The sequence below is a fragment of the Callithrix jacchus genome, chromosome 13, assembly GCF_049354715.1.
Source record: "Callithrix jacchus isolate 240 chromosome 13, calJac240_pri, whole genome shotgun sequence".
Taxonomy (NCBI): Eukaryota; Metazoa; Chordata; class Mammalia; order Primates; family Cebidae; genus Callithrix; species Callithrix jacchus.
Genome location: NC_133514.1, coordinates 28,236,102 through 28,256,414, shown reverse-complemented (window position 1 = coordinate 28,256,414; position 20,313 = coordinate 28,236,102). Strand labels below are relative to the sequence as shown.

General features: G+C 36.6%; 1 protein-coding gene across 1 annotated transcript in view; it reads right to left on the bottom strand.

Moving 5' to 3' along the window:
- DLC1 (DLC1 Rho GTPase activating protein) overlaps positions 1-20,313 on the bottom strand; it is a 521,814-nt gene that overhangs the window by 464,894 nt on the left and 36,607 nt on the right. The gene's annotated exons all lie outside the window — the stretch shown is intronic.

Below are 20,313 nucleotides of genomic sequence, written 5' to 3'. Positions count from 1 at the left end.
TGTGAAAAGATTAATACTGATGTTAACCTAACCTCTGAATTTTTGCATGGTGTGCTTGAGTTTTATATAGGCAATTTGAACACTAAAAGTAAAAAGGAAGGTAAGTCTTACTCATACCCCATGGCAAAGAAATATATATGGAGACATATGGTTTTCTGCAGGAGCATTTTGTATAAATAGAAAAGAAATAAAATAATAGACTCTTAAAACAAAAATCATTATGTACATTATTTTAGCTCTTTCTAGAGCAGCTTGGGTTATCTTTCATAAAAGGTTAAACCATATTGAATGGATGAATCATTAAAAAGACCAGTGACTGCAATTATTACTAAAATCAAGATACATGTTTCATGTTAAAACATGAAAATGTATAGCTAGAAAGAGTCTCAGACAACTCTGGCTCAGATTCTTGAAGTGTTTTCTTTAGAATAGTAGCCCTTTGTGGTACTATTAATCATGATACAAGAAGAAAAATAGTATATGGTCAAATAGTCTAGAAATAAATGGGTTAAATGAAGTTAAATATGTTTTTCTCCTGCAAGAATTCTCAGTGAATTTACTCTACCGATGCACATTTTACTTTCCACAAAAGTAACATTTTACAGCATTTCTCAGACTTCTTTACTTCTTTAGACACACACACACACACACACACACACACACACACTTTTTTTTTTTTTTTCAAAGAACACTTTGTAAGGAATATTCATTTGAAAACCTTTTGGAAAATATTACCTTAGTCCAAATCCCTTACTTTGCAAAAATATAATTAATATTTGGTGATTTAAATGATTTATACAGAAAAGTCAGTTGTAGTCAGCCAAAACAAAGAATGTAGCTTTTAGATGTTCAGTCTAGCATGCATTGTTCTAAATCCCAATCTTCAGTATGTGCACCAATATCTCTGGGAGCACATAACAGTTTTCCAGATATATGTGGGTTCAGATAGTTTTAAGGGATCTAGTTCTAGATTTTGAACTTCCATATCTGTTTCCTAAAATTAATTTGCCAAAGAACAAGTCTATGGGTTGATCATGGGAAAAGGATTTCTCTCTCTTTCCCTCCAACCCCTTTCACAATAGCATTTTCCCCACTTAACAAATAATCTCTCATTTATCTGCAATGTTATTAAGGTGCATTGCTCCCAATTGTAAAACTTCTGAAGTGCTACATAGGGCATATTAGGGTCCTTTGAGAACAATTCAAAGAGAAATTCAGTATGAAATGATTGAAGGCAAGACAGTTTATCTAGGTGAAAAACTTTTGACAAGGCAAAGATATGTATCTATCTATATATGTACCTGTCTAGATTTATACCTTTATGAAAGGTAGGACTTGGAAGTGAAATAATTGTAAAGAAAGCATATTAGCATGTTTATTGGATCTGACTGATTGGTTGATAATGAAGATTTGCTTTGCCAGTAAAGTATTTATGGATAAAGTTTTAATAAATTGAATAAGCTAAATATTCAGATTCAATATTTTGATGAAAATGTGTCAGAACATATATATAATACAAATAAACTGCAAATGCTATCATTCACAACTATTTAATCTTACGATAGAAATATCAGCTGTAAACTTAAAACTTTGTGAGTGAATACACATTTTTCCAAAGTTCTGTTGGGCAGTTATGTAAACCACTAATCAAAGACCACTGTTCTGTATCACGTGGAAGAAATGTGTTCATAGAGTATTAATTTTTGAGAATATTAACAATGGAATAAGAGAAAAACAACAACAAAAAATCAAGACAGGAAAATGTTTTTAAAAGGGTTTTGTCATATTTTGAAGATGTAAGAAAATGAGACTGAAATTTGTATTTTTTTATTTTTTGGAAAACATTTATTGCCATGTTCTCTTATTAAAAGAAAGTACAAAGTCTAAGTGAAACAAAATGATCACAAAGAAAATACATAAACTAAATCTTTTCTAGAGAGCATTAATATGTATTTCACAATGAATATTTTTATTTGGTACATTAGTAGAAATTATTTCATTTTATGGAAAAGCAGTATGTTTTGAAGAAATTTAGCTGTCATTAGTTAATCACAGAAGTAGAAATAGAAATATTATACTAAAAGCTTATTACTTCAGCTTACATAATACTGGTCTCAATGCAGTAGGTATCAATGTACACAGACTGTTAACACACTTACACCTTGACAGGGTCAGTCACTAGTGTGCTATGATTGCTAATTATCAATAAAGCAACACTTATGTCATTATATTGACCAATTAAATATCTATCAGCTGTCCTGTACATATATATCACCTTTCTTCTTACTATTTTAGATGAACTTTCTGTGCTCATTTATAAGGCCAATTTCTCCATGTGTTACTACATCCCTCTCTCTCATGTGTTGTAGAGTACCACTTCTGTATTTTTCTTCCTATTTCATCTTTATTTCATTGAGTTTCTCATCAGCATACACACATAATGTTTTTTCTTATATTAAACACAGTCCTCTCTTAATTCTACTTCCTCCAGCTATTTTTCCATTTTCTTTCCTGTTTTTAATTTTTTAATTAAAATTGCAGAGACAGGGTCTCACTATGTTGCCCAGGCTGATCTCAAACTCCTGGGCTCTGACAATCCTCCCACTTCAGCCTCCCAAAGTGCGGGGATTACAGGCATCAGCCATCACTCCTAGCCTCTCCATTTTCTGTTCCTCTTTGCAGCAAAATTTTTAAAAAGTTTTGTATACTATTATTGTGTGGGAGTCTAAGTCTCTTTTTAAGTCATTAAGAACTTTTTGAGTAGGTGTGATGTGCCTTATGTATCTGGGTGTCCCTGCATTGGGTCCATATATGTTTAGGATTGTTAGCTCTTCTTGTTTTATCGATCCTTTTACCATGATGTAATGGCCTTCTTTGTCTCTTTTGATCTTTGTTGCTTTAAAGTCTATTTTATCAGAGATGAGAATTGCAACTCCTGCTTTTTTTTGCTCTCCATTTGCTTGGTAAATCTTCCTCCATCCCTTTATTTTGAGCCTTTGTGTATCCTTGCATGTGAGATGGGTTTCCTGGATACAGCACACTGATGGGTTTTGGATTTTTATCCAATTTGCCAGTCTGTGTCTTTTGATTGGTGCATTTAGTCCATTTACATTTAGGGTTAATATTGTTATGTGTGAATTTGATACTGCCATTTTGGTGCTAAGTGGCTGTTTTGCCTGTTAGTTGTAGATTCTTCATTATGTTGATGCTCTTTAGCATTTAGTGTGATTTTGGAATGGCTGGTACTGGTTGTTCCTTTCTATGTGTAGTGCCTCTCTTAGGAGCTCTTGTAAAGCAGGCCTGGTGGTGACAAAATCTCTGAGTACTTGCTTGTTCGCAAAGGATTTTCTTTAACACTCCACTGTCAGTATTAGACAGATCAACCAGACAGAAAATCAACAAGGATATCCAGGGCTTGAACTCAGACCTGGAGCAAGCAAACCTGATAGACATTTACAGAACTCTCCACGCCAAATCCACAGAATATACATTCTTCTCAGCACCACATCACACCTACTCAAAAACTGACCACAAAATTGGAAGTAAAGCACTGCTCAACAAATGCAAAACAACTGAAATCATAACAAACAGCCTCTCAGACCATAGTGCAATCAAGTTAGAACTCAGAATACAGAAACTAACCCAGAACCGCACAGCTTCATGGAAACTGAACAACTGGCTCTTGAATGTTGACTGGGTAAACAACGAAATGAAGTCAGAAATAAAGAAGTTCTTCAAAACCAATGAGAATGAAGACACAACATGCCAGAACCTCTGGGACACATTTAAAGCAGTCTCTAGAGGAAAGTATATAGCAATAAGTGCCCATATGAGGAGAATGGAGAGATCAAAAATTGACACCCTATCGTCAAAATTGAAAGAGCTAGAGGAGCAAGATCAAAAAAACTCAAAACCCAGCAGAAGACAATAAATAACTAAGATCAGAGCTGAACTGAAGGAGATTGAGACACGAAAAACCCTTCAAAAAATCAATAAATCCAAGAGCTGGTTTTTTTAAAAGATCAACAAAATAGACAGACCACTAGCCAGATTGATTAAAAAGAAAAGAGAGAACAACCAAATAGATGCAATAAAAAATGATAAAGGGGAAATCACCACAGATTCCACAGAAATTTAGGCCATCATCAGAGAATATTATAAACAACTCTATGCACATAAACTAGTAAACATGGAAGAAATGGATAAATTCCTGGACTCCTGCATCCTCCCAAGCCTAAACCAGGAGGAAGCTGAAACTATGAATAGACCAATAACAAGGGCAGAAGTCGAGGCAGCAATTAAGAGCCTACCACATAAAAAAAGCCCAGGTCCAGACGGGTTCACAGCCGAATTCTACCAGACACACAAAGAGGAGCTGGTACCATTCCTTCTAAAACTATTTCAAACAATCCAAAAAGAGGGAATACTTCCCAAATCATTTTACGAGACCAACATCATTCTGATACCAAAACCCGGCAGAGACCCAACGAGAAAAGAAAACTTCAGGCCAATATCCATGATGAACATAGATGCAAACATCTTCAATAAAATATTGGCAAGCCAAATGAAACAGCAAATCAAAAAACGTATTCACCATGATCAAGTAGGATTCATCCCGGGGATGCAAGGCTGGTTCAACATACGCAAGTCTGTAAACGTAATTCACCACATAAACAGAACCAAAAACAAAAACCACATGATTATCTCAATTGACGCAGAGAAGGCATTTGACAAAATTCAACAGCCCTTTATGCTAAAAACCCTCAATAAACTCGGTATCGATGGAACGTATCTCAAAGTAATAAAAGCTATTTATGACAAACCAACAGCCAATATCATACTGAATGGGCAAAAACTGGAAGCATTCCCTTTGAAATCTGGCACTAGACAAGGATGCCCTCTTTCACCACTCCTATTCAATACAGTTCTGGAAGTTCTAGCCAGAGCAATCAGGCAAGAAAAAGAAATAAAGGGTATTCGAATAGGAAAGGAGGAAGCCAAATTGTCTCTATTTGCAGACGACATGATAGTATACCTAGAAGACCCCATCGCCTCAGCCCAAAAACTCCTGAAGCTGATAAGCAACTTCAGCAAAGTCTCAGGATATAAAATCAATGTGCAAAAATCACAAGCATTCGTCTACACCAATAACAGACTTAAAGAAAGCCAAATCAAGAACGAACTGCCATTCACAATTGCTACAAAAAGAATAAAATACCTTGGAATACAACTCACAAGGAACGTAAGGGACCTCTTCAAGGAGAACTACAAACCACTGCTCAACGAAATCAGAGAGGACACAAACAGATGGAGAAACATTCCATGTTCATGGTTAGGAAGAATTAACATCGTGAAAATGACTATACTGCCCAAAGTAATTTACAGAATCAACGCTATCCCCATCAAGCTACCATTGACTTTCTTTACAGAACTGGAAAAAACCACCATGAACTTCATATGGAACCAAAAGAGAGCCTGCATAGCCAAGTCAATTCTAAGCAAAAAGAACACAGCGGGGGGCATCACACTACCAGATTTCAAACTATACTACAAGGCTACAGTAATCAAAACAGCATGGTACTGGTACCAAAACAGAGATATAGACCAATGGAACAGAACAGAGGCACCAGAGGCAACACAACATATCTACAACTATACAATCTTTGATAAACCTGACAAAAACAAGCAAGGGGGAAAGGATTCCTTGTTTAACAAATGGTGTTGGGAAAACTGGCTAGCCATGTGCAGAAAGCAGAAACTGGACCCCTTCCTGACACCTTACACTAAAATTAACTCCAGATGGATTAAAGACTTAAACATAAGACCTGGCACGATAAAAACCCTAGAAGGAAATCTAGGCAAAACTATCCAGGACATAGGAGTAGGCAAGGACTTCATGAACAAAACACCAAAAGCATTGGCAACAAAAGCCAAAATAGACAAATGGGACCTAATGAAACTCCACAGCTTCTGCACAGCAAAAGAAACAGTCACTAGAGTGAATCGGCAACCAACAGAATGGGAAAAAATTTTCGCGGTCTCCCCATCTGACAAAGGGCTGATATCCAGAATTTACAAAGAACTCAAACGGATTTACAGGAAAAAAACAAACAAGCCCATTCAAAAGTGGGCAAAGGATATGAACAGACACTTTACGAAAGAAGACATATATGAGGCCAACAATCATATGAAAAAATGCTCATCGTCACTGGTCATCAGAGAGATGCAAATCAAAACCACATTGAGATACCATCTCACGCCAGTTAGAATGGCGATCATTAAAAAATCTGGAGACAACAGATGCTGGAGAGGATGTGGAGAAAAAGGAACACTTTTACACTGTTGGTGGGAGTGTAAATTAGTTCAACCATTGTGGAAGACGGTGTGGCGATTCCTCAAGGCCTTAGAAATAGAAATTCCATTTGACCCAGCAATCCCATTACTGGGTATATATCCAAAAGACTATAAATCATTCTACTATAAGGACACATGTACACGAATGTTTATTGCAGCACTGTTTACAATAGCAAAGACCTGGAATCAACCAAAATGCCCATTGATAATAGACTGGATTGGAAAAATGTGGCACATATACACCATGGAATATTATGCAGCAATCAGAAATGATGAGTTTGTGTCGTTTGTAGGGACATGGATGAATCTGGAGAACGTCATCCTCAGCAAACTGACACAAGAACAGAAAATGAAACACCGCATATTCTGACACATAGGCGGGTGATGAAAAATGAGAACACATGGACACAGAAAGGGGAGTACTAAACACTGGGGTCTATTGGGGGGAAAAGGGGAGGGCCAGTGGGAGGGGGAGGTGGGGAGGGATAGCCTGGGGAGAAATGCCAAATGTGGGTGAAGGGGAGAAGGAAAGAAAAGCACACTGCCATGTGTGTTCCTACGCAACTGTCTTGCATGCTCTGCTCATGTACCCCAAAACCTAAAATCCAATAAAAAATTAAAAAAAAAAAAGTTTTGTATACTTATTGTCTCCATTTTCTCTCTTCTGATTATCTTTAAAACTAATGCTCATCAGTCTTTTGCCCCTATACCTTCAAGACTATTCTTGTCAAGGTTACCCAAATCTTCCACATTAATAAATCTAATAAGGGCTAATTCTTAGCCCTTATCTTACTTGAGGACATTTGATATGGTTGACCACTTCCTTTCTTAGAAATGTTTTCCTTATGTCTCCCTTGCTACCCTTTGTCTGTGCCCTTTGCTGGTTCTTTCTAACATCCCTGCCCCCTTGATGTTAGCATACAGGGAATCTTGTTTTTCTAATTATCTGTAAACATTTCTCTAGTGATTTCCTCCCATGTCTATATGCTCATCACTATTTGTTTGTTTTTTGAGATAGGGTCTCACTCTGTGGCCGAGGCTGGAGTGCAATGGCATGATCTCAGTTCACTGCAACCTCTGCCTCCCAGGTTCAAGCGATTCTCCTGCCTCAGCCTCCTGAGTAGCTGGGATGACAGGAGCATGCCACCACACCCTCCTAATTTTTGTACTTTTAGTAGAGATAGGGTTTTGCTATTGTTGGCAGACTGGTCTTGACCTTCTGACCTCAAGTGATCTGCCTGCCTTAGCCTCCCAAAATGCTGGGATTACTTACAGGTGTGAGCCATGGCACCCAGTTATATACTCATCGCTTTCAAACTCCTATAGTGCCATCCGGATTCCTCCTCTTGTTCTCCAGATTTATGTACTGAAATACCTGTTTTACATGTCCACTTCCATGTTCAAAAGTCATCTGAGAGTTAAAATTTTCAAAAGCTACACTTCCAGGTTTTCCCTCCAACTGTTTTTTTTTTTTTCTGGTAATTCTTTTCTATTTCCATGAAGGGTGACTCAATCCTTCCAGTTTCTCATCCTTACTTTTCTCTTTCTCACACCTCATTCCCAATACCAGTAAGAAATCTTTTAACCTCAGACTTCAAAATGTCTCTGAAATATGGCCATTTCTGACACCTCCCCTGCTGCCAGTCTGGTTCAAGGACCCGATCGCTTGCTTGGACTTTTGCTTCTGCCTTCATGCTCTGGTTCTCGTTCCACCTCCCTGCTCTCAGTCTGAGATCTATCTCGGCAGCCAGAGATACCTTGTTAAGATGTCTGCTCAAATATTATAATAGTTATTGATTTTATTCAAAGAAAACCCTAAAGATCTTACAGCTGCCTGCAAGGCCCTGCATGATTGGGTTTTTACTAATTTTCTGCCATTAACCTCCAGTTCCGTTAATCTCCTCCTGCCCATAAAGCATCTTTGCTTTTCTATAAACATGTCAAGCACTTCTCTTTCTGTTCTCTCAGTCTGTAATACTTGCTGTTATTGGCTGTTCTCTCAGCCTGTAACACTTGCTGTTATTGGCTGTTCTCTCAGTCTGTAACACTTGCTGTTATTGGCTGTTCTCTCAGTCTGTAACACTTGCTGTTATTGGCTGTTCTCTCAGTCTGTAACACTTGCTGTTATTGGCTGTTCTCTCAGTCTGTAACACTCTTGCTCAAGAATCTCATGGTTCATTCCATTACTTCCTTCACTCCTTTATTTAAATATAATTCTTTAGACACGCCATCCTTGACCACTCTATTTAAAATGACAACACTCCTCAGAACTCCATTGAACTCTCTGCTGCTTATTTTTCTACATATCACATACCATCTTCTAGTGTAAATTACTCATTGTGCTTGTTATCTGAGTACACACTAGAATATAAGTGCCATGAGCACAGGTTTTCTTGTATTTTTTTTAATAAGGTGTTTCAACTGGCAAAAAAAGTGTTGGAAAAGATTGCTATACCAACTTCAGGACAATGGACACATTTGTGGAGGAACAGAGCGAAATTAGATAGAAATGAACAGGTGGCTTTCATTTTATGTTTGTAGCATTAAAAAATTTTTTTATGTTTATTTTTTGAGATGGAATCTCACTCTGTTGCCCAGCCTGCAGTGCAGTGGCATGATGTCAGCTCACTGCAACCTCTGCCTCTTGGGTTCAAGCAATTCTCCTGCCTCAGCCTCCTGAGTAGTTAGGATTACAAGCGCCCACTATCATGCCCAGCTATTTTTTTGTTGTTGTTGTATTTTTATCAGAGACAGGGTTTCACCATGTCGGCCAGGTTGGTCTCACTCCTGGTTTCAAGTGATCTGCCTACCTCGGCCTCCCATAGTGCCGGGATTACAGGCATGAACCGCCATGCCTGGCCTTGTAGCATTTTTTTTTTTTTAATATATAAGAAAGGACTCAATGATACTAAGAGTTTATTTTTGTTACATATTAATGGTGCCTACATAGGTTTTCATCATGTTTTCCCCTGACCTTTCTAAATGTTTAAAAAGTTTTGTAATATTAAAAGGAGTTTACTAAGAAAGAAAGAGATGGCATTCCAGGTAATTTGAGTTCTAGATGGCTGGTACACAGACTGAAGAGAGAGATGGAAGAGAGGAGGATAGAAGAGAAAGAAAATGGCCAGGAGTAAGTTAACATACTGCCCTCAAGTGTGCTGGAGCAGAGCTTCTCACACCTTAACATGCATAGCAACCAAGGAGGATTGATTACTAGAATGTACAAGGAGCTCAAACAACTCTACACAAGGGATTTGATTTAAAATTCAAATCCTGATTTCATAGATCTGGGACAGAGCTTTGACTTTGCCCCCCTTAAACACTCCCAGGTGATGCCAATGTACGTGGTCCTGGAGCACTGGTCACAAATCCCTAGAGTGTGACATCTGCAACTTGGCTACATGCTGGAATTACCTGGAAAATCCTAGAAAATATTGATGTCTGCATCTGACTTCCAAAAATTCTGATTGCATACATATTGGGAGTCATCTGGCCACTGGGATTTTGACAAGTGATTCTAATGTGTAGCAACATTTGAATACCCCTGCAGGGGGTCCAGGCCAGGTGACTTCCTGGCACACGGCATCTTCTGAGGACTCCTTCATGATGCCTGCTTCCTGCAGTTTCCTTTTGAAGAGATTTTAGGCAGAGGTCACAAGGATGGATCAAATGATGCTGTTTCTCAGGATAGACCACATACATAGGCTGCTATTTTCTGAATGAGACCTAGCTGGTCAATTACTTTAAGGACTTAAATCCTTAAAGGACTTATCACGGTGATACACAATGCGGAAGTGGGAAAAACATATGCCTATTTCTAAGATGGATGCTCTCAAAGATGCCACTGAATGGCCCAGTCGTTGCTAGACTATCAAATCCGTTATTTAATTCATTTATTATGTTCACAATTTATTGACAGTCTGATAAGTGCAAGACACATAACTTAGTGGAGAAGACAGACTTTTTCCAGCTCTGGTGGGCTGAAAGTCTCTCATAGTTATGACATACAGTAAGCAATTTATTAAACAATTGTGAATTTATTTATAATGTGGTAATTGTCGTATGCATATTCAGGGGTCTGAGAGAAAGTATTTTCTGAAGAAACAACAGATAAGCTTAGACCTGAAGGGTGAGATTTTCTGACCCTTCTAAGCGAGGATAACTGAGCATGAGACAGGGGAAAGCTGCTGGGGAAATCTGAATGTTACTCTATTTCTTAGGGGAATTTCAGTTACTTAAACTATTTCCTCTCTCCTTCCTCCTCAAGTGCTTTTACATAAAACCTTTAGTAATGTTATCCTGAACATTTCACTGTTTTTTTAAAAATTATTTTTAGTATTAAAAAGTCAACCTACACTAGTTAATTGTTTCTAACGAGAACAAATGGTGAGATGCAGCAACACATTCAGAACAGGTGAGGGGCACTGTCTGAGCTGAGCTGTGATCATTTTGTTTACAGTCTAGGTAATTATTTGGAAAGCAGTTTGAGTGGAAGAAAGGAAGTAAAGGATGTGGGAAGAGTCTGGAGGTTCTGAGTCCAGCCTAAAGGCAAGTGATATGATTTGGCTCTTTTTCTCCATCCAAATCTCATCTTGAATTGTAATCCCATGTGTCAAGAGAGGTACTAGGTGGACGTGATTGGATCATGGGGTGGTTTTCCCCATTCTCTTCTCACCATAGTGAATGAGTTCTCAGGAGAGCTGATGCTTTTAAAGTGTGGAACTTCCTCGTTCTCGCACTCCCTCCCACTACCTTGTGATGAAGGTGTCTGCATCACCTTCACCTTCCACAGCGATGGTAAATTTTCTGAGGCCTCCCCAGCCATGTGGAACTGTGAGTCAATTAAATCTCTTTCCTTTAAAATTCCCCAGTCTTAGGTATTTCTTTATATCAGTGTGAAAAAAGTCTAAAATAACAGGTGTGTTAGATCCAAGTCAAATGCAATGTAGAGAAGATTCTCTAAGTTTTATTTGGGAAGCAAGAATTGCAATTCTGGGCATACACACAAACCGGATGGTCTTCGGTATGTCCAAAGAACAAGGAGAAGGTTGGAGCTTTTCTAAAAAGGAAAAAATGTTACATATTGTTTTTCCAGAAAGTTCATTGGATCTAGTAAAATTTGGGGGAGCTGGCAAGCTCTGATTGATGAGTGACAGTGGTGGGTAAAACTGGCCTTACAGTCACAGCCGGTTGTTTCAGTAGCTATCTGAGAAAAACTGGTTTCAGGTTCCAACAGGCAGTTTCGGCAGCTGGGCTTTTGGAAGATTTAGTTCTTGGGGCAGGTGCTGTGTGTCCTGAGTGCTTTCTCCCTGGTTCTTCTATTCTGATTTAGCTGAGTATGACAAGAATGACCCAATTTGTATAATCAACTTTCACACAATGGAAAATGGTGGCTACTTACACCAAGGGATTGGAGAAGGGACTAAAGAGATGCTGTGTAGTTATGCTATTTTGTGACTGTTAGGATGTGGTCACTGAGGACAGGAAGGAACCATGGAGGACTCCCTGAAGGACTTGATACACCTCAAGTTTGAGAAGATGGTTTATAATTTTTTCATTTAAAAATTTATAGACTTGGAGGAACTATTAAGTATTTCTTACTTGCATTTAGGTTAACTGAAGCCTATATTTCACAGATTGTTATGACAATCACCATATATTGTTCTTTAGGTCACTTTCTCAGGGCATGCATTGAGACACATAATCTAACCATAGTCAAGGAAAGGAGGTCCTAATCACATAATACCATATGAGAATAATATGTTTAAATATAACAAATGGCTCACACTGAATATTTCTCAGTTACATTGAGGATTACACAGTGTAATTAATTTTGGTCCATCTGATGTCATTCTTTTCATCCTAAATTAAGTTTCTTCTCAACCTCTGTTCTTAAAATGTTAATCGTATCACTATATGACATAGATGAGTGATTTCAGGAGTGCCAATGACTTTTTCTCCAAGCCTTTTATCTCTCAGTGGCCTCAAAATTATAAATGATTGGCTTCAGAAGGTGCTGTATTAAAAAGGCAGACAAAAACAAAACATTCTTGCAAACATAGCAGAAGCTGGTTTTATGTCTTAGAGCTACACATATTAGTAAAGGGTCTAACAACTTTGATGCATGAAATTTAGCTACAGAAAGGACAAGAAACTGCCTCTCCTAGCCAGAACAAAAGCTAACATTGTGAGATTTCAGTGGCATAATATATGGGTTTCAAATAAGAGTTCTGGTCAGTGCAATATAAAGGAAGTGCTTCATTAGCTATCATAGTGCATACCTCTCAGCCTTGTACCACATGGCAGCATGCAGCAAAGCATGGGCGCAAAGAATGAGCCATTCACTCAGGATTCATAATCTTGCTCTGTTTCAGCCTCCTGGGTTGACAGCTTTCAAGTTAAGCATGGAAGGCTCTAAAGAAACAGTCTTACATTCTTCAGTGATATAGTTTGTTTTTGGAAAATGCCTATCTAAAATAAGGAGATAAAATGAGTTTAGCCTGTGAGCTCCATTTATTACAATAGCTGTCTTTCTAGGGAAGGGTGATATTTTTATGCTTACTTTGAACACTTTAATAAAATAGTTTTACTGAAAGATTCATCTCAAATGAAATTATTTGCAATTTCCATGTCATTCAACACTATGCAATTATATGAATATTCATTTTACAGTGAAAGCTTACATTGTAAGTAGAAAAATTACAATAAAATGCTTTGCAAAGATTCAGAGTAGTGGAAAAATAATTCTATGTAGAAGTTTTCAGGAAAATCATTGTAAATTCCAGTTCTGTCATCCATAATCACAGATCCTTCTACCCAAGGAAAACACAAAACTATGTAACTCAGATTCAAATTAATGACACATTTCTGTATTCATTTCATACATCATCTGTGCTACGAAAGGAAACACACTATATTTAGAATCTCATTTATATTTATTTCCTAGATTCCAGGGTTAGTGTTCAATAGTATTACCCAAGACTGAGGAACCTAACTTTATAAAATTGCATAAAGATGGCCAGAACCATTCTGAAATTGAACTACAATAAAGAGAATGTAAATAAGACAGCTATCTATTGAGCTAGTGTCAGAAAACCTGTATATTATGTTGTTATCATAGAATTTCCAAAACAAAGTAGCAAAAGAGATCATACAATTCAAATTCATATTTAACATTATTTGTTGTTAAGTTTCATTGCAACTCTTAAATATATTGGGTATATTTATTTCTAATATGGCTGAGTAATATAGGACCTACATTTGTTTTAAATTTTACCTGTTACTTAGATATAATAGTAGGAAATCATTGCTTAATGCCTAAAAACATTAAAAATCCTGAAATATACCAGTCTGAAAACTGTAAAAATAATTTTACTTATTTTCCAATAAAAATAATACTTAATTTCTTACTTAAATATTAGATGTGAGCAATCACTCTGTAGGCTGGCCAGACAAGTTCATGATAGTGTCAGAGAATATAAGGCCCCCTTCTCACAAGGCCCAACAGACTTTCACCTAAAATATAGTTCTTAATTAACAAGTAGGTTCCTATATTTAACTATTTTATTTTTCTCACTTAGGAAATCACCAGCAGTTTTCATACTAAAATTCAACCCCTAAAGCAGATTGTGTAATTAAGCTTTAATCTGGTTTTCACATAACGTACACGTCATGGGTTAAATTGTACTCCTCCTCCCCCCGCTCATCATTCTTAGGTCGAAATCCTAACCTCCAGTATCTGAGAATGTGACCTCATTTAGAGATATAGTCTTTAAAGAGAAAATCAGGTTGAAATGAGGCCATTTGAATGGGCATTAATCTAATATGGCTAGTGTCCTTGTGGAAAAAAAATAAGGAAATTTGGGCATAGAGACAAGCATGGAGGGAGAACCTCATGTGAACATGAAAACAAAACTAGTCAAGGAAAGAGGCCTGAAACAGAACCACCCCTCACAACACTTAGAAGGAACCAACCCTACCAATGCCTTGATTTCAGTGATAATATCCTTTACAAAAAGGTCACTCAGATTATATATTTTTTTAATTCAAAAATTTGTTGGTTAGAATAGGGACATTTGAAATGTCTAGGCTCAAACTTTGTGTGCTAGTTCATATTACAACAGCCACACAAAAATCAATTTGCCTATAATTATTTAGAAAAAATTAGACATATATATTTGAAGTATTTTCCCTTTATTTATTTTTTTTTTGACACAGAATATTGCTTTGTCTGTAATCCAGGCTGGAGTGCACTGATGCAATCATAGCTCACTGCAGCAATCCTCCTGCCTTAGCCTCCTCACTAGCTAGGACTAGAAGTGCACACCTGATTAAGTAACTACAGCCACACCTACTGCAACTGCAGCCACATCTGGCTAAGTTTTTCATTTTGTAGAAACCAGGTTGGGAAGGGGGATTCACTGTGTTGGCCAGACTGGAACTCCTGTTCGTAAAGGATCCTACTGCTTCATCCTCCTAAAGTTGAAATTATTTAAATATGAAAAGCCACTACATGTGAAGGATTTAATTTTGCTTAAGCTTAATCTTTTAAAATGCAAAACTGGGTAAAGTGAATAATATTCTTACAATATTGAAGAAATATAGATGGCAAATTTATTTAAAATATTTAATTGGAGAGCTTGTTCTTTATTTATTTCTTCATCTGTCTGTTCATCTACCTACTGATTTTTCTACCAGAGCTTTGCAATAATAGCATTTTACAGGAAAATTTTATATCATGCAGGCAATTCTGACTACTTGAATTTTTAAGTTCAAAACATTTCAGAACTATGATATATTTTATATATGTTTTGTAAACCTAAGACAAAGAAAAATATCCAATTTTAAAAATGGGTAAGGTTATTAACTCTACTACTTGTTTAAAATGTGTTGGCAATATTAGTCAAAGAAATTAGATATGTAAGACAAAGCAATTACAGACATAAAAATTAGGGAGAGGCTATCTTCACTTATAGATAATATGACTGTATATTTGGAAAACCACAGGAAGAAAATCAGGGGAAAAACTATGAGAGACACAAGTTACGAGTAGGTTGAGGGTGTGCCAACAAAGGAGTTAGAACAGGGGATTCTGCACCTTGATTTGGGTGGTAGTTATAGAACCCATATGTGTTAAAGTTCACAGAGCTGTACACTCAAGGAAAGAATTGGGTCAATTTAAATAAAAGTAACTATAACAAAATAAAATAAAAGCTAGTGTAAAGAATCCAAGGGCAAGTAGGAAAAAGATTGATAAATTTGATATATGAGAGAAAAATCGAACTTTTACATGAAAAAACACAGCACAGATAAATAGAAAGACAAACTGAGAAGAGCCATTTGTCACAGATAAATGAATAACATTTCCAACGTATGAAGTGCTTCTTGAGAATTGAAAGAAAAAAAACAAAATTTCTATAAAAATAGGTAAAAAAAATATACAGTACACATCAAAAGAAATGTAAATGGTGTTCATTCTTACTACTAATAAGAGGAATTCAATTTAAAATTAGGCTGAGATATCATTTCTTATCCTTTAGTTTGGCAAGAATCCATACATTTGAGAACATATCCTGCTGGCCAGACTCTTGGGAACAGATGCTCCCATACATTGCTGGCAGAAATGTAATATGTATGCTGCCTATGGAGGAGGAGTTGGAAGTATGTAGAAAACTGCATATGTCTTTATCTTTTGATATAGTAATCTCACTCCTAAAATTCATCTTGAAAATACACCTCCACAGATACAAAGCATATTTTAATTTCTTATAATAGCAAAATGCCCATCAAAATGTGTGAATAAACTGTGGTATATTCCCACAATGAAATACTATGCAATCATAGAAAGAAATGAGAATGATGTCTATATGCTGTTGTAAAGGGATATCTTGAATATATTTTTAAGAGAAGAAAACAATGTCTAGAGTAGATCAATTTGTTTTTATAAGAGGGGGACACATATGTATGAGAGATGTATTTATATTTTCAAAAACATGTTTTCAAATATAAGCTAAAAACTCCAAAATTATGATTACTTATAGGGAACATAATGGCAAGAACAGAAAATAAAACTGAACTACTCTTTTTGCTTCTTTTAACTTTTTCATTTACAAAAACTATTTGTACTTTGGAACTGTCATGAAGTAAAAGCCTTGAGGACTACATTAGCCAAATGCAGGCAGTAGACCTTGTTTGGATCCTGATTCTAACACTTCAACTTGCAGAAAGCCATTTTTGAGACAGCCAGATAAATTTGAACACAGATTAATTATTAGATGATATTAAGGAATTATTATGTGCTAGATGTGATCATAATGTGGTGTTTTTTAAAAAGGCCTAATTTGTAAGAGATTTAAAATGAAGTATTTATGGACAAAATAATATTATATCCTAGAAAAATGATGTACAGCAACTATAAATTAAAATCATTAAAAAAATCATGAGTGATGTAAGACTCTTTCCTCTACAGAAACTCCTCACAGCGAGACTCCTGGCATCTTTAACTTAGTCTCTTAGGAGAGAGCTAAACATTTCATCTTGATTTATCCACAGAATCTTGCACAGTGGCACTTGCAAAACTGGGTGTAAAGGGTAGAATATTTTTGAAGGATCTGTCAGTTTTATCTCTATAGGAGAAACAAGAGATCGCAAAACCATTAAAAATGTGCATACATTTTGACCCATGAGTTATGATTTCTGGAATTTATCCCAAACATATAGCTACAAATGTAAAGATTTAGCTAAATGAATGCTTATTCCAATAATTTTTCAGAGCAAAAATTAGAAATACCTTGTCTGAATGTTTTTGTTAAATCAAATAAGGCAAAACCACTTTTAAAATTATGTTGAAATATAATTTTTTACAATGAATGGAAAGGTTCATATTATTACTAACAGGAAAAGATTGTTCATAAAACCAAAATTCAATACAATCTAGATTTTAATTAAGAAAATCAAGGAAAATATTATAATTTATCAATGTTTATAGTAATCATCTTTGGGAAGTCAGAATACAGATAACTTTTGCTTAAAATCAGTGTTTGTGGCTTATTTTCTTTTTAAAATATCTGCAGTAAACCTATATTATTACTTTTACAAAAAATAATTATTAAAGTAGAAGGCAGCTGTTCACAAAGCAATTAATCAATTTCAGAAAAAGTAATAAAACTAAAGATGCAGAAAATAGAATAGAAAGATTGAGATATTTGTGAGGCCAAAGAACAACCACTGAACCACAAAAAATATGTTGCACAACTATAAATAAAATAATTTTTCATCATGAATGATGCACTATTCTTTTTTTCACAAAAAATGGCCCTCACAATGAGATTCTTGCCACATTCTACTTAGCTCCCTGGGAGAAGAGCTAAACATTTCATCTTGCTGGATCCACTGAACGAAGCACAGCATTACTAGAGAAGTTGATGTAAAGGTTAGAATATTTTTGAAGGCTCTGTCAAGGTAGTCTCTCTTAAACTAAATTCTCACTTTGTACCCTGCACACCACAATGACTCAGAAGAGGTACCATCTAAATGTCTACTCAGCAAGGAAACGGTTATGATACCTGGTGGGAGAATTGCTTGCCAGAGCGACAAATGCTGAAAGCTTGTTTTTCTCCTTCCATAAGAAAGAAAAGCAAGAGAGAAGAGGAAATCACAGGAGAACAAATTTGTTTTAACTTCTTTCTGAGGTCAGCCTTACAACTGCAAAGCATTCTTTATCATTAAGGAAAAAGCTGGAAGAAGACCCTTGGCCTTACTCTCCAATAGGAACTACGAAGAAGAGACAGTAGCTGAAGAAGAGTAACAGGAGGGACACAGTAAGGTTAAACCAAGGGAGCCTGATGGACTTTCTCTCAATCCCCACCACAAGCAGCCTTCAGCCACAGCTTGGTCCATAAAAGATTTTGATAATCCCAACAGCCCCTGAGAGATGGCAAGAAGCCTGGGATTGCTAAAGGAAAATTATTACTCTTCATATTTTTTAAAAATCAAACTGACTTGTGTTTTCATGAATCTTATTTGTTAAATATAGTACTGTTGAAATATTTTACTTCCTTAGATAATACACTTACTAGAATGTAAAACTGGCCACTGAGTCATGCTGAATATTACAAAGAAATTATAAATTATAGAATTTCCCACCCAGGTGTACCTCCTTCTAGGATAAAGTTATTTTTAAAAATCAAGAAAGGCCAGGTGCCGTGGCTCACGCCTGTGATCCCAGCACTTTGGGAGGCCAAAGTGGGCGGATTACAAGGTTAGGATTTTGAAACCAGCCCGACAACATGGTGAAACTCCATCTCTACTAAAAATACAGAAATTAACTGGGCGTGGTGGTGCACCGTGTAATCCCAGCTACTCAGGAGGCTGAGTCGGGAGAATAACTTGAACCTGGGAGCTGGAGTTTGCAGTGAGCTAGATCGCGCCACTGCACTCCAGCCTGGGTGACAGCAAGACTCTCTCAAAAAAGAAAAGAGAGAAATATAAAACACTAGTTTTAAAAAGGCAGATTACCTCAGATATTTGGCATATTAGAAGACACAAATAGATTTTATTTAAAGTATAGCTCCCTAGTTCAATGTTGTGGATAAGATGTATATTAAACATGAATTGTATGTAAATATCAATGTGTAAATATTCAGAGAATGAGGTAGAGCTTTGAAATAAAGATAAACAATGAAAATATTGAGCCCTACTGGAAATTACTTGGAATTACAAATTACATGCTACCTCTTTTTTAAAGACTACCATTATATAATAAAATAAAATTTTGATTGAGTAAATGAATTTGGAGTCTCCTTATCTCCAATAGGAAGCTGACTCATATTTAAGAGATACTTTTTGAATCTTTGACTTTTCACTCTTTGCCAAAATGAACACTTGGGGACTATATATGGCTAGACCTGAATAATAGCCCCTAACTCACAACACACACATGAAGAAAGAGAGACAAAATTGACAATGGTGTCTAGTCTCTTGAAATTATGCTAGACATTGACTAAAACTCAGGAAATATTATGACCTAGAAAAAGTCCATCCCTAGTTAACATTTTATAATTTCTCATGATAATAAAACTCTACTATGTTTTTTAAAAAAAATTAATAAAAAATGTATCCTGAATAATAGCCTAAGTTTGGGGATTCAGTTAGAAAAAAGGTTGGATTTCCCTGAGCTGATAGTACTTATTTCCCCAAATCCTCTGCAGCACCTCTGTAAGGTAAGATTTATTTATTTTTGTAGACATTCACTCAACAGAGATTTATGGAACACTTGCTATGTGTTAGCTGATTGCTGGGCACATATTAGTTGGTAACAGACATAATTCTGCCTTCAGCCTTCATAAGCAGATACTCATACAATCTTACAGTTGGACAATTTTTTTTTTTTTTTAATTTTTTTTTGAGACGGAGTTTCGCTCTTGTTACCCAGGCTGGAGTGCAATGGCGCGATCTCGGTTCACTGCAACCTCCGCCTCCTGGGTTCAGGCAATTCTCCTGCCTCAGCCTCCTGAGTAGCTGGGATTACAGGCATGCGCCACCATGCCCAGCTAATTTTTTGTATTTCTAGTAGAGACAGGGTCTCACCATGTTGACCAGGATCGTCTCGATCTCTTGACCTCGTGATCCACCCGCCTCAGCCTCCCAAAGTGCTGGGATTACAGGTTTGAGCCACCGTGCCTGGCCACCGTTGGACACGATTTAAAAAAACGTTTGGAAAGAGTTTGGGGCAGGGGTGGGTATTAAGCCCTCCATGAGAAAATGGGACTCAGAGGAGGAGAAGAAATTAACCATATAACGATTGAGGACGGGCCTGGATATGCCAGCCAGAGGGGACCTATAGGGACAAAAGGCCAGAGAAACAGATTTGGGAAATTCAGGTTTCCTCTCCCCACACCCTCGCCCAAACTTCAGCGTCGTCAGAGTGCTGGAGCACAAAACGCTGCTTCTTACCGAATA